This window comes from Rattus norvegicus, chromosome 20 (genome assembly GCF_021556685.1).
Source record: "Rattus norvegicus strain SHRSP/BbbUtx chromosome 20, alternate assembly SHRSP_T2T, whole genome shotgun sequence".
Lineage (NCBI taxonomy): Eukaryota > Metazoa > Chordata > Mammalia > Rodentia > Muridae > Rattus > Rattus norvegicus.
In genome coordinates, this window is record NC_141553.1 from 50,583,704 (window position 1) to 50,608,670 (window position 24,967).

General features: G+C 48.2%; 2 long non-coding RNA genes across 16 annotated transcripts; one reads left to right on the forward strand and one right to left on the reverse strand.

The window, feature by feature from the left end:
• Positions 1–2,114: 2,114 nt before the first annotated feature.
• Positions 2,115–13,692, reverse strand: LOC102555452 (uncharacterized). Of its 7 annotated transcripts, XR_015645284.1 has the most exons (6): positions 13,602–13,692; positions 13,308–13,376; positions 13,078–13,221; positions 10,593–10,678; positions 6,040–6,215; positions 2,115–2,390 (listed from the first exon to the last, which is right to left on the reverse strand). It is a non-coding gene; the product is annotated as an uncharacterized LOC102555452 (long non-coding RNA). The 7 variants fall into 7 exon arrangements; XR_015645283.1 differs by lacking the exon at positions 13,078–13,221 and having other exon boundaries at positions 6,040–6,193; positions 10,597–10,678; XR_015645286.1 differs by lacking the exon at positions 13,078–13,221 and having other exon boundaries at positions 2,115–2,359; positions 6,040–6,193; positions 10,597–10,683.
• Positions 5,288–20,515, forward strand: LOC102555396 (uncharacterized). Of its 9 annotated transcripts, none has more exons than XR_015645295.1 (4): positions 6,757–6,933; positions 7,357–10,562; positions 11,150–11,218; positions 19,328–20,515. It is a non-coding gene; the product is annotated as an uncharacterized LOC102555396 (long non-coding RNA). The 9 variants fall into 9 exon arrangements; XR_015645291.1 differs by having other exon boundaries at positions 8,117–10,562; XR_015645288.1 differs by lacking the exon at positions 19,328–20,515 and adding an exon at positions 12,184–15,582 and having other exon boundaries at positions 8,117–10,562.
• The last annotated feature ends 4,452 nt before the right edge of the window (positions 20,516–24,967 follow it).

The window sequence follows — 24,967 nt, forward strand, 5'->3', positions numbered from 1 at the left end:
TATAGTCCCGAACACTGGCTTTCTTTAGCTGACACTTACATAAAGTATTCCTGTAGTTTATAGCCCCTAGTTTATTGTTAGAGCAAAAGACTTCATTGGCACACCACTGTCTCAGCTGCCACTCCTGTGAGGCCTCCGTTCCTCTACCAGGACCCCTGGCTTGGCAATCCATGCCTCCAAGAAGAGAAATATATTACAAAAGGTTTGCCTACTAGGACAGCTAAAATTGAAAACACTGAAAGCGCCCACTGTCTCCAAGGACATTAAAATGTCTGACATTCACACATCTGCTGGTGGCAATATAGAAACAAACACCCAGGAAGGAAGCTGAGGCAGGAGGATGAATGCTTTGAAGTTAGCCTTGTTTCAATAAACAACAAACAGTATCATCATTTTGGAACTCTAGCAGATTTTAGGATAACTAAATGTATTTACTACAAATACATTTTAATTAATTAATTAATTAATTAAATTATTAACACAAATAATATCTCTAGGTATAGGTATATTACCCAAGGGAAAAAATTAGTGCACAGATGCATAAAATCTTATACAAGAACATTCATAGAAGTTTTAGTTAAAAAAAAAAAAGATAGGGCTGGAGAGATGGCTCAGTGGTTAAGAGCACTGACTGCTCTTCCAGAGGCCCTGAGTTCAATTCCCAGCAACCACATGGTGGCTCACAACCATCTGTAATGGAATCTGATGCTCTGCTCTGTGTGTCTGAAGATAGCCACAGTGTACTTATATATAATAAATGGATAAAAAAAAGATAAAGAACTTGTAATCCATTCATATAATTCTCTACAGTGTTAGAAATGGACAGGTTGCTGGTACCTATGTACATATATACATACACACATACATATGTATGTGTGACCCGACAGAGAGTTTTATTAAGCCAAAGCAACGCCATTTATATGAAACTGAAGAACTGGAAAAAATTCAACTACGGCAACAGAACTCAGAACTCCCTGGAGGACTGTAACATTGAATTTACATGGCAACGAGACTGTCAGGGTTGTCTACTCCTAGAAAAAGTCATTAGGGACTGGAGAGATGGCTCAGCAGTTAAGAGCCCATGGCTGTCCATCCAGAGGATCCGGGTTCCCAGCACCCCAATGGCAGCTCACAACCATCTCCAATTCTAGTCCTTAGGGGAATCTAACGCCCCCTTCTGGCCTCTGAGGGCATCAGGTTCATGCTGATACACAAGTAGACAAAATACCCATTCACATAGAATAGCTTAAAAAAAAAATTAAAAATGTAAAGGAAAAAGTTATTAAAATGCACCCTCTCCAGTTCTAGAGAAAATTAGAAAAGATGATATAAGAAAGTAATTACATTGATAACATTCCTTTTTCCCCTCTTATATTGTTAATTCTGTAACCTGTCATAATTAATCTCATCAGGAGAGTTTGAGAATTTTCTGTGCTTCCCCTCCATTCTTTGTTTAGAGAGCCAAAGGGCTTTTCATCCTTTCCAGGAGCAGTTTGATGTTCAAAGGGGGATCATTAGGGTAAAGTAATGATTAACGCAAAAGAAATGACTAGCTTAATGGGTGGGCTTTCGGGCACCAGGAGAGCTGTCATTTTAGGTTAAAGGAGGGTCAAGAAAAGCTTCCAGAGTATTGCAAACTGAAGGGTGAGGGGGGTGGGGCGGGTAATAAATTCAGATAAGTCACTTCTGTGGAGCCCCAGGTAGAGCCAGAAGCCTTTGGTCGTCTGTTTCTGCGATGGCAGGATCTGTCCACTTGTTTCCAAAAGACAGGAAGAAAGACCAGTTCTGGGGCCATCCTTCCCCTTAAAACTGGTAGTGGAAGTTTCTTGGTGTAAAGCAAGACTCTCCCCACCCTCGTTGCAAGCTAGAGCAGGAAAAGAGCAGAGGGCACAGTGTTAAAGGGCAGGAGAGACATGGCATGCAGAGAAAGACGCCCCTAGAAAGAGGGGGGAAGGCAGAGGAGAGACGTCAGCAGGAAGTAAAGGAAGAATGGGTGGTGTGGGCAGGGGAGACCCAGAAGCGCGCCCCTGTGCACTGAGCACCTGCTGCCCGTGAGGCCTCTTGCCCCTGTCTTCCTCTTCTGTTGTTCTAACAGACTGCCCCAGACAGGGTACTTCATAGACAACAGACATTTATTTAACAGCTAATGGTTCTGGAGGCCGGGAAATCTCAAGCACATTTTGCCAGCATGGCCCTGGTGAGGGTCTTCATATTGTGTCATCCGAGGCAGAAGGCAGGAGGGCAAGAGTCCACAGCAAGAGTCCAAGAGGCGCTGGGTGTCAGCACGATCCTTTAGTCCCAGCCTTGGGAGGGAAAGGCAGGCAGATCTGTGATTTCGAGGCCAACGACACAGTGAGCCCTGGAATAGCCAGGGCTATGTTAGAGGGACCCTGTCTCAAAATAATCAAGGAAATACAAGAGGGTTAAGCTTACTGTTTTAAGCCTACTTTCAACATAACTAACCTATTCCCATGATAGCATTAACCAGTTCACAGAGGCAGAAACCCCACGACCTAATCTCCTTAAAAAACCAAACCAAAACCAAAACAACAGAACAACCATTTTTAAACATGTGTGCGTGCACACACAGGAGTGCCATGGTGTACGTGCCAAAACCAGAGGGCAACCTTCGGAGCTGGTTCTCTCCTTCCACGGGGGATGTAACGCAGGTTGTCAAAACTCTTGGGGGGCGGGCACCTTAATCCACCGAACCATCTCTCTAATTACAAATATGTAGCCCCAAACTGGCCTCCAGCTTGCGAGCCTCCTGTCTCTGTCTCTTCGGCACTCACCACAGTGCCCAGCCAAATCAGCCTTTATTGAGTGACAACTCCTGATTCTTGAATTGATTTTTTAATATTTGGATGCCTTCAAACCACAGTGTTCCTCTTGGAGCTACTAGCACTGTAGCCTCTTGGCACGTTTGGTCTCTGAGCCCTCGATTCTCTGGCCCTTTAACGGCACAACGGTTTTCTTAAAGTCCCATCTGATTACATCCTGCTTAAAACTATTTAACATTATCTCATTTAAAAGTCCCAAGCTCCTCCAAGACCTTGCCATGTCCCATCCCTTTACACTCCTCCTGCCTCCCTTATTTTGCAAATAATGAGTGGCTATGTTTAGTAAATGTTAGTTTTAATCTTTTTACTTTAAGAACCTTAGGACGGTATTCGTTGTATTTACACAACCCAGTTCCAGGAAGGTTTGGTGTGCAAACCTGCCAGTGGCCCAGGTGGCCCAGAGAGAGCTCATCTGTCCAACCAGGATGGTCTGCCAAGTGGGGATGAATAGCTGGGGCAGCTTTACTGAGGTCTGATGAGGGGGAAGAAGTTAGCCCCCTATGCCCTGGTTGTGCTTTCTTCTACACGTTGGATAGCTTTAAAGACCCATTTCGGATGCTGCTGTTATAGCCCACTTGGGCTTGGGAAGGAGGAAGGTTTGGGTTTCCTTGTTTTGGAAGCATCCTTCATCTATGAAAATCCTGCTCAAAGCTGAGAGGTGTTTGGGGATAGTTACAGGAAGAGGTACAGGTAGCCTAAGGTCCTATCTCCAGGGGCCCCACACAAATGTAGACAACAGTCATTCGAGGAAGTGAGAGGGCCCAGTTTTCTGCAGGAGGCAGACAGACAGCACAAGAGCCGCCAGCTAGCAAAAGTAAGTCCGGCATAGGAAGAGGGTGGCTCTCAGGGGTTTCTGGAGAAGAGGAATGCCCCTGGGGTAATGAGACAGTGACAAAGGCAGATGCACGCAATGAACAAGGCCCAGTCTGGAACTGGGAAGTGGACCAGAACCCAGTCATGCAGGCCAAGTTGACCCTCGGGGAAGGAAGGGTGTGGCTCCTGGGAGGTGGAAACTCTTGACTCTCCAGGTGACTCTCCCGGTGACTGCCGTATCCATAAACTGTCAACAGACTGCTGATTCAGTCTGACCTGCTGTGGTGCTCCAGGCTACCTAATGTCACCCAGCAGAACGGCAAGGACTAAGCCTAGGTGAGTCGGAGAATACAGTGAAGCTGGCTGTAAGCCTCAGCTGCCCCAGCTCTGGGGACAGGACTGGACTCTCTCTGGACTCCTGCTTTGTGACACCTCTCTTCAGTCTGCATTCTCCTGGGTAAACGACCTCTGCAGTGTGTGGTCCAGGGCCGGCACTCACAGAAAGGCCTTGGTGTGCACAGTGTTCCCTAAACCTCCTCCTTGTCATTCCGACAGCATCCAAGAGAGATTCCTCTTCCTCCGTGAGCAGTAAAACGCAAAACTGCTATCTATCTCCCACTCTCACTGAGAAAAACCCTGGAGCTCATCAAAAAAAAAAAAAAAAAATGGAGGACAATACCTAGAACCTCTCATCGCCCTTCCCCCTGACAGCTCAGGGTTCAGCCCCCTCAAACAAAACTTCAATTTCTTCTCCCTTTCTGTCCCAACATCAGTGGAGAAACCTGATGTGGTTGCCGTGGAGATGTCACTGAGTTCAGAGAGGCTGGTTGCGGTAGGTGAAAGTCACGTACGCCTGGCTGAGCTGAGCAGCTGTCAAGAGTTAGCAGAGGAAGTCACTAATTTCAGGCCGTGATCACTTCGGAGTGAAGGCCGGAGGCAAGCTAAGGTCCGCTCCAGGCGAGCCTTTCCGGTCTTCCGTTTATTTCATGACTGTCATAGTTACTCCTTCCTCCGTTTATTTCCTTCAGAAAATTCATAGCTTCTCAGTGGTGTGCGCGGCTAATTAGGCTTTCCCAGCAGCCCCCGGAAGCCCGAAGCCTCTTATGACGTCATTTCCTTTGGACATAGTCAGGCTTGCCAGCGGCCACCCAGGCCTTCTGGGCATTCGTCAGCAGTCTCCACCAGCTGCACACGAGGAAAGCAGTGACGTTGAGCAGCACGACATGATTGTGTGCATCTGGAAGAGCGGGAGAGAAGCCGCCACCTTTCAAAGGCCATGACGACATGACTTGAGTGACCTTCGGGAAACCCATCCACACGGGGTTTCCGTTTGCTTGTTTTCTGTTTGTGCGTTTGTTGTTGTTGTTGTTGTTGTTGTTGTTTATTTTCCTAAAATGGGCTAAGCCAACAGGGCCTTGAGAGTACATTTTCCACACAGCACAGGGTTCACAGAACGCTTTTCCCGGGAGATGCAGACAAATATCTACTGCTTTATGGAGCATCAAGGATAAACCAGAAGGACAGGTCCCGCCTTCAGGGGGTCCAATGTGGGAGCCAATGAATTTACAGAGCAGGGTTGAAGGGTTACCTACAGGAGCAGGGGACCCCGGGCACTGATAACTTCTCCGTAGCAGGGATGGCCTTCCCTCGACCTTCCACCGTCTGTGTGTACTGCAGCTCTCCAAACCACAATGCCACATGCAGTCGGGCAGGTCACATTAACAAGCTTGGAGATGTAGGAAGGAGTGGCCAAGAATCCCAGGTAAGGGTCCAGTGTCCGACCCCACATCTTCCATGAAGGAAGGTTACTAAGCCTGATCTCCAGGGTCCCTTACAAGTAGTCACGGCTGTTATATTGGGAGGATACAATTCTTAACTGGGGACGTCAGCCCGAAAGACTCAGTTGGGGAGCCCAGGGACAAAGTTACAGTTGGCCCTCAGCTCCAGCCTTCTTTCTTGCCACATCTCTACCTCATTTCACTCAGCTGATCTTTCTCAGCTCAAGATATTCTTTTGCTCTTGAGAGGGAGTGCCAATGCAAATTCCCATAAAGGATTCTCAACCTGAATGGCTGGGTCAGTGTGAGGGAGGCCTAGCCTTCGCCTATGGTCGTTCCAGGCTGTCTGTCTGCATCCTCGATGGCTTCCTGGCTGCTGCTCATGGTCTGAGCCGGAGCCCCTGCCTGGCTTGAGCTGCCGGGCACTGGGGAGCCATGATGGAGAGCACAGCTTAAGGAACCAGGAGTATGGGCCATCCATACGCACAGGACATGCTCAGTCCAGAGCTCCGAGGCTCTAGAAGAGAACGCTCAGGACAGAGGACCTCAAATCCTCCCTCGTCAAATCTCCACCCATGGGCATTCAGCCCTCACTTCTGCCGTACGTACATGGCGTACATGGTGGGTTCAGCTGCCGTTGCCTGTCGATGTCATGGCTCTTCCTGAGTTATCCTCAAAGCATCTTCCCCCACTGGATGAGCTCAGGTTTGCACGTTTCATTGGAGAAAGTCCCGAAGATGAGGTGCCAAGGTTTGTACCACTTCTGGAAGAAAAAAAAGTACCAGCTCCGAAAAAAAGAAAAGAAAAAAAAAAGTAATGCCAGTTATACAAAAAGTTATGAGAGCGGGAATAAACTTCACTCATTTAACAGTTGCCCACTGCATCCCTTTATGTGGGTCAAGCAGTCCCCTAAATATTAAATCTGTCTTCAGGAAACATAACTTTTCTTAAAACTATCTTTCTTGAGGTAGTCTTCATAATAAGCACCGCTCATTTTATTTAGTTATTTTGGGGGCGGGGAGTGGCGGCAGGGAGAGGCACATGCATGCCACTGTGAGAGGTATGGAGGTCAGAGGGTAACTTGTGAGAGTCAGTTCCCTCTCCTTCATTTGGGTCCTTGGGATTGGGTCCTTGGGCTTGGTGGCCGCTGCCTTTACCTGCTGAGCCATCCCACCAGCCCCCAATTTACCTGTCTAAAGTGTACAGGGTTTATTGTTTCTGACAATAGCGTAAGGTAGTATAACCTTTGCCCAAGTCAAGACACAGAACATTTCGTCACCCTGAGAAGTTGCTTCACAAATTCACCGTGACCTTCGCCCCTCCCCCAAGTCATGGGGCAACAACCGATCTGATATTCGGTCTTTATCCTTTTGCTTTTTTTGTAAAATAATGAGGAACAGACATTCTCAGTGGGAGCTACAGCCAAATACCGGAATAGGGATTTTCACCGGCAAGTAGGCAAGAGCTCTGAGCAAGACATGGCTATGCTGTAGAACATGTAAGGTAAGACGGAGCTTCGGAGCTGAGGTCTGGGGGTCAGCAATCGGCCACACGACTGGCTCACCCAGGACCTCATTTTCATAGCTCAAAGATTGAGGAGGTGGCAGAGAAAACAGTTCAAGCAAGGGGGCTCTTTGCAAGCTTCATGTGGCCTTTGTCCTCACCAGAGCCACTTTGTGACTCCCTGCCCCAGACCAGTCAGTGACAGGATCCAATTTGCATTCTGGAAGGATTATTCCACTCACTAGGAAACAGAGGCAGGGAAGAGTTGGAGGCCTGAAGTGAGACTGGTAGCCTCAGCCACGGCTGTGGTGGGCAGGAGTAGTCAGATACAGTCGGCCTTTAGGAGGTAGGGTTCCAGGACTTAGTAGGATGGTGGAGGAGGAGGTGACAGAAAAAGGCTTAAGATGGTTCCCTTGTTTCTAGATTGGATGTTTGTTTGAACATAAAAATGGCGGCATCATTGAAGGGACACTGCAGCTGAAGCCGTCTGGCAGTGTGGAAGTGGAGACGTGGGTTCTGGAATGCAGCTAAGGGGCAATGTCCAGTGGACAGTTGGATGTGCCAGTCTAGATCTCAGAGAAGAGATTCCATTCTCTGTGAACTAACTTCTAGGTTCTCCTGTAGCCTGATAGAAAACCAAAGGATTTGTCCCATCCAGAGGAACTTTTCTCCTTACCCGTTTTCTTCCCCCCTTTCCCCCCTCTCCTTTTCTGTAGAAAAGGATTGATTCTCTGTGTAGCTGTGGCTGTAGACCACGCTGGCTTCAAACTCAGGGATCTGTCAGTCTCTGCCCTACAAGTTCTGGGATCAAAGGTGCGCCCCACCTGGCCACCTGGCCAAGAGGAACTTCTTTCATTAAGTAGAATCTTCTTCCTAAATTGTTTGTTCTAGAAAGAGCTAGTTTCATGTTACGAACCTTTCGGAATCCTGGGAAAGGGCTCTGGGCTTTCGATACATTTTGATACAATATAGCGCATCTACTAAGCACCTGTGAGATGAGGAGGGAGCCAGGCTGGCAGCTTTCTAGTTGCTCGTTGTTCAGAAGCGCTGATGTTCCTCACTTTGTGATATTGACACTGTGCTTTGTGCATTTATAAAATCAAGGCTGGAGGAGGTCTCAGCACATGGTCTACAACCAAGGAATAGTCTACGATCAACGACTAATTTCCCTTTCTCTTTGAAGCAGAAAGGTATTAAGGGAGCTGTGTCTGTGCTCTCCAGAGAGGCAGAGTAACAGAGCACACGTGAAACTATTAGAGACTGCCTCGTCAATGTGGAGACCAAGAAGCCCTCCAGTCTGCTGTCTGCAGGATGAAGAACAAGGAAGACCAGGGGTGTGAACCCCAGTGTGAGCCTGAGGGCTCTCAAGTCAGGACTGATGTTTAAAGACGGGGAGAGAGGGGTTCCCTGGCTCAAACAGATGGTAAAACTCACCCTTTCTCCACATCTTTTGTGCAGTTTGTTTCTTCAATGAATTAGATCATGTCCAACTACACTCCAAAGACCCTTATTCTTCGTTCAGTCTACAAATTTAAGTGTTAAGGACTTCCAGAGACATTTGTAGCAAACACAGAAAATAGTCGTTTCTCAGTCTATCTGGGTATTCTGCACCTTAGCCAAAGGAAACCATGAAAAACCATCTTGGCTTTGTTTTTATTATAAAAAGACTAACTGGAGAGACCTAGTCCAGGCTGTGCCTGGCTGTGGGGAAGAGAAGGACAGGGAGGCAGACGACACCCTGTCTTGGTTAAGAGAGCCACATGGAGGGAAAAGCCAAATCATCACTCTCCAGGGCCAAGGAAGCCAGAGGTTTCTTTTAGAAATTCCATCCGAAAGAAGCTAGATGTGGAATTCTGCAGGCCACATCATACTTCTCAGGGATCCTCACGTAAAATTTAACAGCCTATTTCTTTGTCATTCCCACAGATGTTGGTGAGAGGGATATCTCTGTCACTATAACAAAACGCACAAGACAATCAACTTACAAAGAGGAAAGGTTTTCCACCTCATCGTCTTAAAGGTTCCACTCCATAACCAGGAAGACGAATTTCTGGCAAGGTTGCAGGAGGCAAAGCCTGCTCTTAAGTGTGTATGAGCAATCACACCGTGGCCAGAAGCAAAGGAGAAGAGAGTGGGCACCACATAGAGCATGTGTGCCTCTTCTGGGGGGGCACACATCCAGTGATCTAGGACTTCTCTGCTACATCCCACCTCACCCCACAATAGCCTTGCCTGACGAGCATGCCTTCAACACATGGGTCTGTGGTGGTACATCAAATCCAAAGTGTAGCAAGGGCCAGGTAGACTCACAACATACAGGCCATGTTCTCTTTGCCACATGGTGAAGTGAATCACAGAACATCTTTTGAATAGGAACTTTCACCTTCTATTTTATCAGCAGGAATCTGGGCAGCCAGGATTCATCCAGTTGTTGGGCAGCCCACCAAAGTCTCATCTTAATGACCTGTGTTTAAGACAAACCTCTCAGAATGAGGCCGTGGCTCACAAGCCTTTGCCTTGCAGGATTGGGACCCTGAGTCCCATCCCCATTCTACCCTGCACAGCCCTAACAGTCATAACCCAATGAAAACCTCTGTCTCCCACACCCTCCATGACTAACGACACGGGACACTCAACTATAAAAAGCATCAAGTGCAGACAGTCATTTTGACTCTCTAGAACACTAAGCTAATTAATGCACCCTTGACTCTTCCTCCGTTCCCGTTAGGCTGACACTCGGGGCCAGCCCTCCTGTTTACTAGTTCTCTGAGAGGAAATTTTTAGGAAAACGTTGCTTTTAGTACAACCTCGGTCACATTCTTCTCACGTTGGTTGCTGCATAGTCTGAAGGGGTTACGTCAAGGGGAATTTGACACCCACCCTTCTCATTTGCTCTTTGATTTGCACACTCATCAAAAGACTCGGGCCATTTGATACCTCACAAGATGATTCCTCCTATAGCAGACACTGAGGGAAGGGGGAGTCACCTGGCCCCAGCATCTGCTAACTGTGTTCTGTTCCTATTTCAACTGTTGACTCGATAAATGCCCTTGGGCAAGTCACTGAACCCCTCCATGTTTAGTCTCTGGGGGATGAAATCTGCCAACTGTATTTTGTGGGTTTGAACCTCGCTGCCCTCTGGGATAAAAATAGGAGAGGACCAGGTGTCAGCTGGTCCCAAACTGATGTAAGGACAGCGGCCATGGGATCTCAAAGATGTCCTTGAGCTATAAATTCTATAATAGGAACCCAAACACGGGGGCCTCCGGCATTTGGTTTGTGTGATGAATCCCCGCCCTTGAAACTTTTCCAGCCTGGCAAAAACTGGCATTAACCTTCCACTCTTGAATCTCTTGAATCCTCTGCCTCGCCCTGCCCCCACTCCTCAGTATTTCTCCCGCCAAGGTACTCAACCCTGATCGCTGTTGCTTTTCACAAAGCTCTTGGACTGCAAACTTCCTGAGGGAGGAGAACACACCAGCCTGAGGCTTCATTTTCAAGGACACACCAGGCAAGCGGGCACCCTACGTGAACGTTTGGCCAGACGGACGAGTGAATGAACGCTGCCCAGGCCCCAGAGAACATTCCACTCCCCCGCCTGATGATCATCTATTCGTGGCCATGATAAGGTAGGGTCTGATCCCATTTCCCTGTGATACTTACTATCAAGTAGTGATGACCATTGTCAACGTCACTGGACTTAGAATCACCAAGAAACACTCCCGTGGCTGTATTTGGAAGGATCCTAGACTAAATGGAAAGGAAAGGGAGAAAGCTAACTGAACAGTGAGACACTGTCTCCTGCTCCAGTCTCATGACTATAAATACTCTCAAAGTCATCCCCTATGTCCCCACCCCAGGGTAGGCTGTCCCTCAAACGATGTGCCAGAGTGAGTCTTTTACATTTATTATGAAGGTCTTAACCCAAATGAATGTTTGTTATTAACATGGAGATGGAAAAACATTTGCTCGTCTGGGTCTGGAAGGTGAGCGGCATTAGGCTCTCTAACCTTTCAGGTGCACTATTGTTGTTGTTATTATTGTTTGAGACAGATTTCTCCATGTCGTCCTGGTTGGCCTACAACTAGCTATATAGACCAGGCTGGCCTCAAACTGGTAGAGGTCCTCCTGCTCCTGCGTCCCATGCTGGCATCAAAGGCCTATGCGTTCATGCCTGGCCCCCTCTAGTCATTCTTTAATGAAGTTCTCTTTACAGATGTGGAACAACAGTTTCAAGAGCAGATGTCAACACCAGAACCAGAATCATCCAGATTCATGACCGAATGTAAGACACATTCAGAGCCTCTCATCTGATGTTCTGAGTAAAGACTGGCCAAGGTCTTATCCCTACCTCATACAAGAGCACAGGCAGCCTGAGGAGAGATATAGCCCAACCCATTTGCACTAATACCATTCAACAGTTGAAGACCATTTCACAGACCACGAATTTTACCAATGAAAAGTCCTTCCTAGCATTCACTTAGCTAATTGGCCAAACTTCTCTTGATTCTGGCTAAAGTTATCTACCGAACTCAGAGGCAACAGAAGTAATTCAGACATCTAAAAACTCAGTGTAAGGGGCTCCCATAGTGCCACTGTTTGACACAGAAGGGAGTCTTGGCCCTAGAAGACCTTATTTAAGCTTCTTGTCTTCCTAGGTCCCAGGGTAGGTTGGGTCTCTTAGCTATTTGGCTTCCCCAGGTAGAGCGTAACCCAATGATACTCTTTAGGTTTCCCATAGATAGGCTAACAGTTCAGCCTGTAGGCTGTGACGGAAAGAACTTGACTGTCTGGGTTTTCTTCTGCCTTCCTCCCTGTACAGTACAGATAGTTTTAGATTCTAGCTGAAGTCATCCAATAGACCAAGAACACTTTGGTTTTACTGACTAAGGTCCCTCACTATCCTCCCAGCAATTCCTGCTAAATACAACGTGGTAAGGTCAGCTGGAGTCATCCACAAATATTTCTGCAAGTGCTCCCTCACATGCTCTCTTCCCATCTCTTAAATGGGTGTGGGTGTCCCACACTGCAGACTTACCCATAGTGCTCAGGTGAGAAGTATGTTGCGGGTGGGGCAGTCTCAAGGTGTCTGTACCACTATTGGTCTACTGATCCTGAGTCTCTCTGTTGACATTAATGTTGTCCCTGGAATATCCCCCCTCCCACTTTGGTCCTTTAGTTCCCCACTGGCATTAGTGTTTTTATTTCAGTTTAAAGAACCGGACTAGCTGTAAGTGCTCTGCCTTCTAGGTCTGGAACATATCCTCCCAGGATGAGACGCGTATCCACTGGTTCTTGGTATATTAAGTGTGCATCACCTGTTTTCCTGCCTGTTTGGCTTCCATGAAACCCCTGGATACAACACATACATAGCCTACTGCTGCTGACTTCTGTAGCCATCTTGCCTTCCTTCCTGGCTACCTCTATGAACAACAGGTTCCCTTGACTTACTCACTGTCTGTCTGTCTGTCTGTCTGTCTGTCTTTTTTCTTTCTCTTTCTTTCTGTCTGTCCGTCTGTCTGTCTCTCCGTCTTTCTTTTTCTTTCTTTTGTTCATTCTTTCTTTCTTTTGTGGGCTGATGGAGGCAATACTGGGAATTGAAACTAGGAACTCACGCTAGCCATGTACTTCACCAGCAAGCTACATCTGCAGCCCTAACTCTAATGCTACTTACTATTCATGGGGTCTTTCTCTGTTTTCTCCCATCTTTGCTCTCAAGCTCGACCAGTAAGTTTATGCATAGCATTAATTTTACATGCATCTCTGCTTAGTAAGCAAATTTCTCTCACTTTCTGTCATTCCCATACCCTAGTAGGGGAAGCCCAAAGGACAGCTTCGGGTCACAAGCTGCCCTGTGTGCCCTTACCTGTTCACAGGCCTGTCATTTGCTTAACTCATAACCCGGCACACTTAGATGCAGAAGTTGGTTAGTTCCATGTCTTTCTGGGAAATTTTAGCAAGTGACAAAAAGATTTGATAGGTGCTCATTGACAGTTGGGACCGCAGTGAGGCATGGCAAAGTCATGAGGGTTTTTTTTTTTTTTTTTAAGGAGCTTAAATTATTTCTTCTATTTCTTGAAATAATTATAGTTACATCATTCCCCCTTTTTTCCTCCCCCCTCCCAAGCCCTCCTACAAACCTACCCCTTGCTATCTTTCAGATTCATGGCCTCTTCATTAATCATTGTCACATATGTACACATAGGAATAAACAGGCATTCTTAACTGAGTGTTAAATTTTGACGCTCTGGACAAGTAGTCACAAGAAAGGACAAAATGGTTCCAGGCCTAGAGAAAAGAGAAGCCAAGGAGACTGAGCTAGATCAGAGTTGAAAACCGATGGTTCAGCTCTGTAGACTACTTAGCTCACTCACCTTCGAGGCATCCATCCATCAGGTCAGGGAGGGCTTAACCTGGGCCAGAGGTTGGACAACAACTTTTTCCTGCGGAAGGCAAGACAATAAAACTTTTCAGTGTTGTAGGCTTCAAGTCTCTGTCGGAATTATCAGTTCTGCGGTGGAAGCACAAACGCAGTCAAAGGAACACGCGACACACGCGACAGTCCTCATAGACCCTCATGGACACAGAAAGTTGGACTTTACAAAAGAGAGTTATTTCACTTGATGCATTTTGGAGTTTGCCCGCACTCGAGACTGTGTACCATGTACCTGCGGTGCCCACAGAGACCGAAGAGGGAGTCAGATCTAAGGGACAGCTAAGGGACAGCGGTGGGCTGCCACACGGTGCTGGGAACTGCGCCTGGTCCTCTGTAAGAGTGGTCAGTGCTCTCAACTGTTAAGCCATCTCTCCAGCCCCTCACTTTTTGTGTGTCCCCAGATGATTTTTACTTTGGTGTCTTCTCAGTCATTTATAAATGTAGAAATCATTCCCGCCTTGTGAGCTGGGGGGGATTAGAGCAGATATGGCCTGGGGATGGGGCTTTGCACCCCAACCTCAGTACTGGAGGAACCTGATCTGGAACTGGTGACTGAGATCAGCATGGGGTCTACCGTTCACTGTGAGTATAGGGCTGATTGTGAATCTTCTGGAGTTTCCTATTCCCCTTGGCAACGGAATGCCAGGATGACAATGGTCAAGTGGTATGGACAGTAGGGCACAGGGCCACCTGTTGAACAAATAAAGGAATACCGAGACACGAGCTAAGGACAACGTGGCCAAAACTTGTGCATACCACGGGAAGGTGGTTCAAAGAGGCTTGTGACAAGTCAGCAGGTTGGGAGAAGTCTGGGTTGGACACTTGCCTGGATCCAATGCCCAGAGGCCAGGATGGGACAGAGGCCTTTAGCAAGTAGAGCCACACACAAGTACCAGCTGAGAGCCAGCCTGAGGCCCTCAGAGCAGAACTGCCTGCCTCTAGGTTGGCTAAAGCGTTAGGGGACTAGGTGAGGGGGACGGCTAGCACTTCCCCCACTGGGATTTGCAGAAAGCTCTGTCTGCACCAAGGAGAGTGGGGTGTAGCCTTTCAGAAACAGAATCTGCTTTTCCTTAGAGGATTTTTTTTTCCGGAGCTGAGGACTGAACCCAGGGCCTTGTGCTTGCTAGGCAAGCGCTCTACCACTGAGCTAAATCCCCACCCCACCCCTTTTTTTTGAGATTGGATTTTTTACCATGTGTCTAGGATCTCAACCCTCTTGCCTCTGCTAAAGCAATATACTATAAGCATCCTGACAGAAACAAGGCTCCCATTGGCTACCCGATATCCAAACAAGGATCCCCAAGGAACTGTAATTTCCCCAGAAATCATTCTGGGAAAGAAAAGGCTGAAGCCAGGTGCCTATCAGGAGAGGATCTTGGTTGCCAGGAAAACTTGCACCCTGCTCTGCAAGGTTGTCAGACAGCTCTGCAGGTGGGACTAGAATCAAGATAGCCATGGGTCAGGGAACCGGGAACCACCTGCCGTTTCAGGGCTGCTGAGCTGCGCACGCAGGAGTCCCTTCACCACCTTATTTATTCCTCTAACCCCTGGGCCCATATTGAATCCCCCCCCCCATCCCCTCTGCGCGCACTTCTTTCTATTAATGTCACTTGTGTATTTAGTTGGTGTATGTGAGCAGCCTAGCTTGCTAGAGCTGCCGGGGCTCAAAGCCTAAAACTTCTGGCAACAGTAGCACCATGCGAGTGTCTCAGGTCCCCTGCACAAAGGCTGGACTCTATCTGACAAAGAGTCGCAGAGCAGCGATAAGGCTCCAGGCCACCGTTGGTGTGCTATGCATTTTCTGTATGGTAGAGGCATCACCCTGGGAAGTTCTCTATTTGTGGTTCAGCTTCTGTGATTCAGAAGAGCCCTGGAAGCAGGGCTGTGATCTCAGGAGGGTTGTTCCAGAGCACGCTCAAAAACCCCGCTCACATTCAGAGCCAGAGGTCATTCAGCAGTCCTAAGCTGCTCGCCTCTAATTCAATTTGAGGGAAGCAAAACTTGATTTCGTGAGGCCTCAATTTCTTACCTGCCCGAGTGTGCTACATCAATGTTTACTGGAGTAGCACACCAAACACCCTCAGAGTTTTCCTTTTGAGATGCTTAAATCCAGTGTTCAGAAGGTAAACATTTCATAAATAGATGTGAAATGTATACAACACTGTACACAATATCGCGGGTAAAATAAACTACAGTCATTTATTACCACGAAATACCCATCGTTCAACACAATGTTTGCCTTAACACTTACACTTTCCTGAATTGAGCATGGCGGCACACACATTTAAATCCCAGAGCTTTGGAGGCAAGAGAGGCAGGGGAGGGGCCAAGCAGGGGCGGGGGCGGGGACGGGGCAGGGGAGGGGCCAAGCAGGGGCGGGGGCGGGGACGGGGCAGGGGAGGGGCCAAGCAGGGGCGGGGGCAGGGACAGAAACTGTCAGATTTCTATATATTCGAGGCGACCCTGGTCTACATAGCAAGGTCCAGGTCGGCCAAGGCTACACAGTGGAACCCAGCCTCAGATAACAACAAAAACAAAACGAGCAACAAACTAACAAAATAACCCCAAACTAAATTTCTGGATCTTTCTCTCTCCCTGGGTTATCGTCTCTCTGGGGATCACCTCAGTCCCTATGGGTGAGAAATGGGCACAGCAGAACCAAGGCCTCAGGGGACGGACGGAGCTTTTGGGTCTCAACTCTTTTCTGCTTTCCAACTTAACGCGTTCTGTCTTCACAGGCGGCTGCCAGCATCTGCCCTTCATGACCCCAGTCACCCCATGGCTCCCGGTCCCCAAGCCCACAGAGCCTCATTCTCTCAATCCAACCAAGGTCCCACTGGCTTCCCATTGCCTCGAGTGCTAGGCCACTTGAGAAGGCTTGGCTGCCTTCTCGGCCCCCTGCTGTGCACACAGCTTTCTGTGGGGTATTTATCCACACCCCTTAGCTCAGCCCTTTGTAGGTGCCTGGCTTAGTCAAAGGTCTCTTGTGTGTCTGTAGAGCCCATGGCTGGCTTCCAAGGATGTGAACCATGACAGCCACTGTGCTGTTTCCTCTTTGGCCAGCAAGGGTTTTCACTGCCTCATCTCCCTGAACCAAAGCAAAGTCGACTCCTTGTCTGCCTGCTGCTGCCCCTCAATGCTAGGATTGCAGGCATGAGTCCTTTCCTGTGGATGTTGGAGATCCAAGCACAGGTCCCTGGGTCTGTTCAGCAAGTGCTCCATCCCACCAAGCTCCGATATGATTTTCTAGATATGCCTAAGAAAATTCTGCAGGCCGACCTTGAAATTGTAGGATAAGGAAGAGGAAACACCAGATATCGAACCTCTGCACAGAAGTGACTCTCATGTGGCATTGGGGTAGATTAGTCTGCATTTAATTGTGGCTGTATTTTGGATATAGAATGTTCCCTAATGGTCCACATGGTTCAGGTTTAGGCCAGCAGCTTGTTGTGCTATTGGGAGGCAGTAGAATCTGTAAGAGATGGAACTCAGTAATGGGGGATATTAGGTTGAGGGGAATGTGCCTTGAGACCCTGGCCTTCCCCTCTTCCTTTTTCCCTCCTCTTCCTCCTCTTCTTTTTCTTCCTCTTCCTCCTCCTCCCCCTCCCCCTCCCCTCCCCTCTCCCCTCCTCCTCCTCTTCCTCCTCCTCCCCCTCCCCCTCCCCTCCCCTCTCCCCCTCCTCCTCCTCTTCCTCCTCCTCCTCCTCCTCCTCCTCCTCCTCCTCCTCTTCTTCTTCTTCTTCTTCTTCTTCTTCTTCTTCTTCTTCTTCTTCTTTTCTTTTCTTTTCTTCAATCTGACCACCATGAGGACAGTAGGCCTCCCCTGAATGCCTACACCATGGTCTATGGTGGCAGTATAGCCCCAAAGCAACAGCACCACGTGACCAGGGACTGATAGATACGACATTATAAGCCAAATGCCATACTAAAAAAAGTCACTTAAGATTCTTATAGCCTCCTATAATGCACAGTCAGCACTTCCGGTTCCTAAAAGGTGATGGGTCACACACACACACACACTCACACACACACACACACACACACACACACACACACACACACACGGGATGTATTCCCCAGTTGCCCAAACTTAGATCACCTAGAGATGGTCCATGCCTGCTGTGGATCAAGCTCAGCCTCCCCACATTCCTGCCCCTCAGATCGGCTGCTCTTCTGCCTAGCCTGGTCTAAAGAATCCCCCTCAGAAGATTCAGGGACCTCTAGTCACCCTTGCCCATGCCCTACTCCGTCCTGTGGAGTGCACTCTATGCTTTCTCTCTCAACTCCAATAACTCGACCTTTAATGCTCCTGGGGCCCTTTGGGGCTCTTAGTCTCGTTACTAAACTAATTTTAAACTGGACTTGGAAGGAAATTTGAGGACAATTAAATTAGGGAGAGGGGAGGGAGGGAGGAAGAGACAGAGACAGAGACACAGAGACACAGAGACACACAGAGAGGAACAGGGTAGGCAGGCAGTAAAATCTGCCTGGAGGAAGAGGTCAGCCATTCAGAGGCTAAGGGGTGGTAAGGAGGTGCTTGGGAGAAGGAGTAAGGAAGCCTTAGGTGCCAGGAAAGCCCAAGTAGGCTTTGGCCTGTGTCTGAAAGAAAAAGAGAAAGCTATGTTCTTCTAAGGGGGTTTCAAAGAAGTAGGCAGGCGCTACGGGGCTTCATGATGGCAACTTTGTAAGTGTAGACACCAAAGGGGTTTCTGGTTAGGCCAAGCACATTATGTCTTTAAGGGGGTAATTAGTTCCCCTCTCCCCTCATGTGTCTTCTGCTGAAGCAGCTTTTCTGGGCTGTGGGAATCCTGGCTAAGTGATTGACAGGCCCCACTGGATTCACTCTGAAAAAGAGGAGACAATGGTGTGTGATATTGGAGTCGTTTTTTTTTTTAATGTCAGCTCCATTCCCAAGGCTTGAGGCCGAATTGAGAAGTTTATCCTCTCGACAAGGAGGAAGTAGCTTGCCTTAACCAGATGCCCCTACCCCCGCCCCCCCCCTAAGTTATTGAAACTGACAGGAAACATGGCCGCCCAGGCCACGAGGGAGGGGTTCATTCTCAGTGACCTCCAAGACACTGTGTCTATGTGTCTGTCTCGCTAAGACTCTCACTACCACTTCTCTGTGTGTGGTCCAACTCATTCATTGCTTGAGGCAGAGAATCTGGTGGGGAGACACAAGATCCCACAGGTTCCTTCTCAGTAGTAGCAAGAGAATTATTTTCAACAAAGTTTAGACCTAACTTGAAAAGGGCTTCTGTTACTAGGCTGAATGGGGTTGGAGAAATTGCATATGGCTACAGCACAGCACCCTGAATGAACTCAATCTCCACTGAGGGTGTGAGATGGAAGGCAGTTTGTGTCATGTAGAAGTGAGTCAGCAACTGGAGCATACGACAAACTTGTACACTCAAGAAACTTGTGACAGGGGCGAAATATAGCCAAAGACTCCTGAAACGGGAAATTTAACAAGTCTAGCAATGATCAGAAAGAAAATGCAGATTCACAATCAAAGAAATGGCCACAATCAAACTAAGGCGGGGTGAGAGATCACCTCATGGCGTAAGGCTGTAAGGCAGTTAACCTGGGAAGCCACTAACCAGGGAAAACTAGAAAGCGGGATGGTGCCCGGTGCTGGCAGGGTAGGGGAGAGTCCGGGAGTGTCGCTGTGTGGGAATGAGAGATTTGATCTGTACTGCAGCTCAGGTAGAACTAATCCACCTTCAAATCACGAGGAAGCAAGTACCTGGAATCCTTCCAGCAGTTTCCCTCAGAGTGCTAGTCTCTAAGAACTCCTCACACAGACCATTAAAGAGATATACGAAAGTTGAGGTCAACCCGGGAAATGCGGGGATCGGACACAATGTAACTTAGTGGATCCTATGTGGGGTTGTGCTATAATAGGAAATGTAATTTTGGTTTCTGTTACTAGTTTCTGGCACGTATGTCTTGTTCTAGATTCTCTGACCGAAAACAATTTAGGAGAAAAGAGATTTACATGGCTTACACTTCGAGTTCACGTCCACCATTGAGAGAAGTCGGGCAGAGACTAAAGCAGGAACCTGAACCAAAGACCGCAGAGGAATGCTGCTTCCGGTTTGCCCCTGCCTTGCTGCTTGCGGCACCCCTGCATTGCTATGCTTACGGCTCGCCCCTGCATTGCTCCCTAGCTCATATTAAGCTAGCTTTCTTGTAGAGCCCAGGCCCACCTGCCTAGGGATGGTGCGGTGCATGATGGGCTGGACCATCCTCGGCTCTGTGGTCCTCCCTGTGCGTTTTGGCCCATGCGTGCTTATTTCAGGATATTTGATCGCATCGTGAACGCCAAGATTCTGAGCTGGGAAAACCGTGTTGTGGTGTGCACACCCCTAACGCTTCGACAGCTAAATAAAGTCAACTGTGGGTCAAGAGGCGGAGCAAGCAACCAGCTGGCAGGGAGTGGACGCAAATAAACAGAACGGAGGGTCTTTGAACCAAAGGGCGTTTAAGACAGCATGGAGAAGGAGAAAACACCTTTTCCTTCTGGGATATCGGTGGAGTAGGAAGGTCAGCTTGGTGTTTGTCGGCCCCTCTCAGCATCTGGCTTCTGAGTCTGATTTAGTAGATCGAACATTTGAGATTTTTGTTTAAAAAAACAACGCATGTTTTCTACAATTAGTTATAAGCAATGTGCTTGCCTGAGTTCCAAGAACCACGTTGGCAGATTAACTAAACCTGTGAAGGGGCTCATGGCTGGCTGATGAGTCTGCTTGTAGTGGGCATCTGAAATGGAGGGAATCTTGTAGGGCCGAGCACTCTGCCATCTGTGGGAGCTGATGGTACTATCAAGTGGTCAGTGCCGTGGCTGAGCTGAAGTAGAGACTGCCTAGCTGGAGCGTTCCTGGTATGTGGGGAGACAACCTCCACACAGCTGGTGTTTTGTAGGAGTGTGGAGGAGAAAAGCAAATTTTGTTATCGTGAGACCTGTGTGAGAAGAAGAGCACAAATTGTAAACGCTAAACTGCGTACAGAGCTTTGGAAAGGGGGTTGTGCGAGGGAGGGGGTCCTGGAAACTTGAACTTTGTTTTTTGGTGAATTTTCTTCCCAAGTGGGGAGGCCCATGACAGTGTCATGTGTAAAGTGGAGATTTGAGCATTCCCAAGATAATTCTGTTATCACATCTCTTCAGCTCTTTGTGGGTAGATAAGGGGTGATGTTATGTTGGCATTCCCTTGAATGGCAAAGCATCTACTTAAACGTGAAAGAAAGAAAAAGAAAGAAAGAAAGAGAAGGAAGGGAAGGAAAAAGGGAAGGAAGAAGGAAGCAAAGAAGGAAAGGAAGTAAGGAAAGAAGGAAGAAAAGGGGGAAAGGAAGGAAGGAAGGAAAGGGAGGGAGGGAGGAAGGAAGGAAAGGTGGGACATACTCTTATCATGTGCAAGACTCTGGATTTGATCTCCAGCACTTGGAGGATAGGTGGGCAGAACCTTGCTCTAGAGCTTCCTGTCACCCGGGCGGAGGCGTCGAGAGAAACATGCAAACAGAGCCATGAAGACAGAGTCAAGGAGTTTCCAGTCTCTGGCATGGCAGGAACTTACTGCAGAGGAATATTTTGTAATCCTTGGCAGCTTGTTTTTACTCGTGCCTGTCTGCCATGGAGGGCGCTTGGACTAAGAGGCTCCACGATGCTCCGAGCTGCTTCTCCGGGATGTGCTGGGGCTTGCCCTGCTCTGAGCTGAGGCTCAGGATGTGCCCCACCCCCCCCCCACCCCCACCCCACCCCCACTCCACCCACCCCCACCCCCCCGGGCAGCAGACTGAGTCTATCTGCGCCAGCCAGTTTTCCAAGAGAACTTCAAAACTGTTTCTAATGAGGGACAGGGGAGGTGGAAACATTGGCTCCCTAGGGAAGTACAGTACCCAAAGGAGAGGAAGACAATAGATGAACCTCGGTCTTCTGGACTGGGTTAGATCTAGCAGTGCCTTTCACAGGGAACAGACCACCCACCCCCAGTTGCCACTTTGGCATTGATAAGGCCTGGGTCACTGTTGCCTGTCTAGCCAGCCATTTTATGCTGTTACAAGGAAACCTTCTTATGTGCTGTTACTAGGGAACTTTCTCCTGCCCTAGTTGGTTGCATATTGTTGTGTTCTATGCTCTGGTGCTCTTGGAAACCAATCACAATAGAGGTCAGTTAGAACTGCTTTGTATAGGTGGCCCTAATAAGCTTGGACCCAAGCCAACCACCAGGCAGCATTTCCTGCACCTTTGTACGAGCTTTTGTGGTTTTTGCAGGTAGACCCGGGTGGTGCTTATGTGACCTTGCCCCCCAAGTTATCAGTGATTGGTGAAGAAAGATGCCAACAGCCAATAACTGGGCAGAAGAAACATGGGCGGAGTTTAGGGTTCCCAGGCTTGGCCTCAGAGGAGAACCATGACCGGGAAATTGAAGATGGAGGGAGAAATTGCTATGGGATAAGAATCTTAAAATAATGGCCATGTGGGTTGGCTAATTGGAGTTAAGAGCATCCCAGACAAGACATGGCAAATTATATAATGGGATTATTGGCTGGCATATCGACATAATAACATAAAGGACAGATATACGCCCAGCTCTAGTGCTAATTAAGGCTTATTAGACATATAAAGGTTGTGTGTCTTTTAGCCAGGAACTAGATAGTCAAAGGTGGGGTAGAAACCCCAGATTGAGATTAAATATTTTCTACAACACTCAAACATTTGTTTTTAACCAATGAAGACCGGGTAGTCAGATGCTGGGGTGGAAGCCTGATAGATCAGAGAGGCAGAGAAAGCTCCCAGCTGACCTTCCTCCCTCAGCCAATGTCTTAGAAGGAATGCCCCTCTCTCACACCATCTCAAAAACCTTCTTCAAATTCAATGTCCCTCCCTACTACTTCCTGTGCGTCTCCTTATCCGTCCTCCTGACTCTGTTACTCTCTGTTTTTTTTTCCTTAGTAATCCTATGTTCACTTCCTGTCAGCTCGTCGCTTGTTCCACCTCTTGACCTACCTATGGGTTGACTTTTTTTGATCCTGTTTACAATATTCAAGTGGAAAGCCCTTGGATTAAGGGTGTTTGCTAAGGCTGAGCCTCACCATAACTAATAACAGTTTTCCCCGCAGTAAATAACCCAGTCCCGGGGTTCACAGTGTGATCAAATATCCTGCAACTGGGGATCACACGTATTTCAGGTCAGCCTGGAATTTGCTATGTGTCTGGGGATGACACTGAACTTGTTCTCATCCTCCTGCATCCACTCCCAAACTCTGATTGCAGATATAAATCATGCCTGGTTCTCCTCCCCTCCCTTCCCCTCCCCTCCCTTCCCCTCCCCTCCCCCTCCCCTTCTCTCCTCTCCTCTCCCCTCCCCTCCCCTCCCTTCCCCTCTTTTTTTCTCTTCTCCTCCCACCCTTCCACTCTCCCTCTTTCCTTTCCTCCTTCCCTGAGGCAGGGGGATGGAGACCCTGCCTCCAGGAAAACAAAAGCAAACAAAACAAAAACCTGGGGTCCCGTGGCGTGGTGGCAAACACTAAAATCCAAGCACTAGAGAGTCTCGGAAGCAGGAGGATCAAGAATGGAAAGCCAGAGGTTGAGGGCAGCAAAGGCTGCATGAGATTCTGCTCAAAAAATAAATAAGTAAATGTAATTAAAAAGAGAGAGAGAGAGAACAGTTGTAACTACGGCGTTGGCTGAGATTAAAAAGGCACAGGATGCGTATGTATATATAAGGAGTAAAAACTGTGGTATACACAGTGTTTAACAGACTTCCTCAGGGGTCTTATCTGCAGATGAGGGGGAGTATGAGTCTGCGCATCACCCCACTGCACAGGGACGGCTTTGGAAAACACCATACACTGTGTATCTCCATGTTCACTATATACAGACAGCCTGACAAAACAGCAGGCAGGGCACATCTCTCCTGCCCACTGCACAGGCTCAGTCTTGACACCATGCTGAGAGGAGAGCAGGGCAGGTGCTGGGCTTTGAGAGGTGGTTCAGAGAGGTCTTAGGGAATCCTGCTCCAGAAGGGAGCGTTCACACAGGCCGTCTACACTGGGCCCAGTGTCGTCTACAACATGAGTGCTGGATAGAGTGTATGATAGAGTGCATCCCAGAGTGTCAAAGAGACACCTCTGTCCACCACGGTAAATGCATTCAGGACAAAGGTCTAGTGACAAGGAAGGATGGAGTGCCGGCCACTGTCTAGGACAGAAGCTATCTTTTTGAAGGGTCCTCATAAGGTCTTATGGGTCCATGTTGCTTGTGGTGCCTGTGTGTGTGCTCATCCATGTGTGTAACGTGTTGGGGCAGCCGTTGCTACTCCCGTTTCCTTGCCGTAGGCTCAGCACACAAGTCAGAGTCAACTTGGGAAGTTCTGGCCTCTGTCTGGGGGACCAATGGAACTGGAAGTGCAGTTTGCAGTGAGAGAACCGTTGAACAGGATGGAGCCAAAGCTAATCAGCCCTGGAGGAATACAGACCCTTGTACCTGAGAGGGGGTCTCAGGTGCCCAGGTACCCAGATGGTCACTAGCTGCACAGAGCTGCTGTACAGAGCCACACACACAGCCTCCCGAATACGATAGATTACTTAGCATTTTGTCTAAATATCTTTGATCTGTAACTAGTTGGGGTTTTACTGCTGTGAACAGACAACATGGCTGAGACATTATAAGGACAACATTTAATTGGGACTGGCTTATAAGGTTCAGAGGTTCGGTCCATTATTACCAAGACAGGAGCAGGCAGGCAAGGTGCAGGAAAAGCTGAGAGTTCTACAACTTCATCTGATGGCTGCTAGCAGAATACTGGCTTCCAGGCAGCTAGGCTGAGGTTATTAAAGCCCACAGTGACACACCTACTCCAACAAGGTCACACTTCCAACCAGTGCCATTCCCTGGGCTGAGCATATATAAACCATCACCGGGACCAACTGTGATTAATTCTGATTTATGGAGGAGAAAACCGTGAGCCAATGTGAAGGAGAGATTGTATGGTTCCTTTGGAGAAACTTATCCTTTGAGACCAAGTCTTTGTAGCTCTGGCAGGCCTAGAGCTCAGTATATAGGCCAAACTGGCCTTAAACTTATAATGATTCTCCTGCCTCAGCCTCCAAAGTGCTAGAATTGCTGGCGTACCACCAAAACTCTTTGAGAAATGCTTAACCGAGGATGAGAGGTGTATATGACTTGAAGTGGTGAGTGCAGGACAAAAAGACACATTTGGGTTGGTTGTCAAGGGCCACAAATATTCCAGGACGTGGGTTGGAAAACTGAGCACAATGGAAGATTAAAGAAACAAACAAGAAACTTCAATATTAAAAATAAAAGTATGACTCGGGGCTGGAGAGATGACTCAGTGGTTAGGAGCACTGGCTGCTCTTCCAGAGGTCCTGAGTTCGATTCCCAGCACCCACATGGTGGCTCACAACCATCTGTCATGGGAACTGGTGCCCTCTTCTGGTGTGTGTGAGGACAATCACAGTGTAGTCATATACATAAAATAAATAAATAATTCTTTTTTTTTTCGGAGCTGGGGACCGAACCCAGGGCCTTGCGCTTGCTAGGCAAGCGCTCTACCACTGAGCTAAATCCCCAACCCC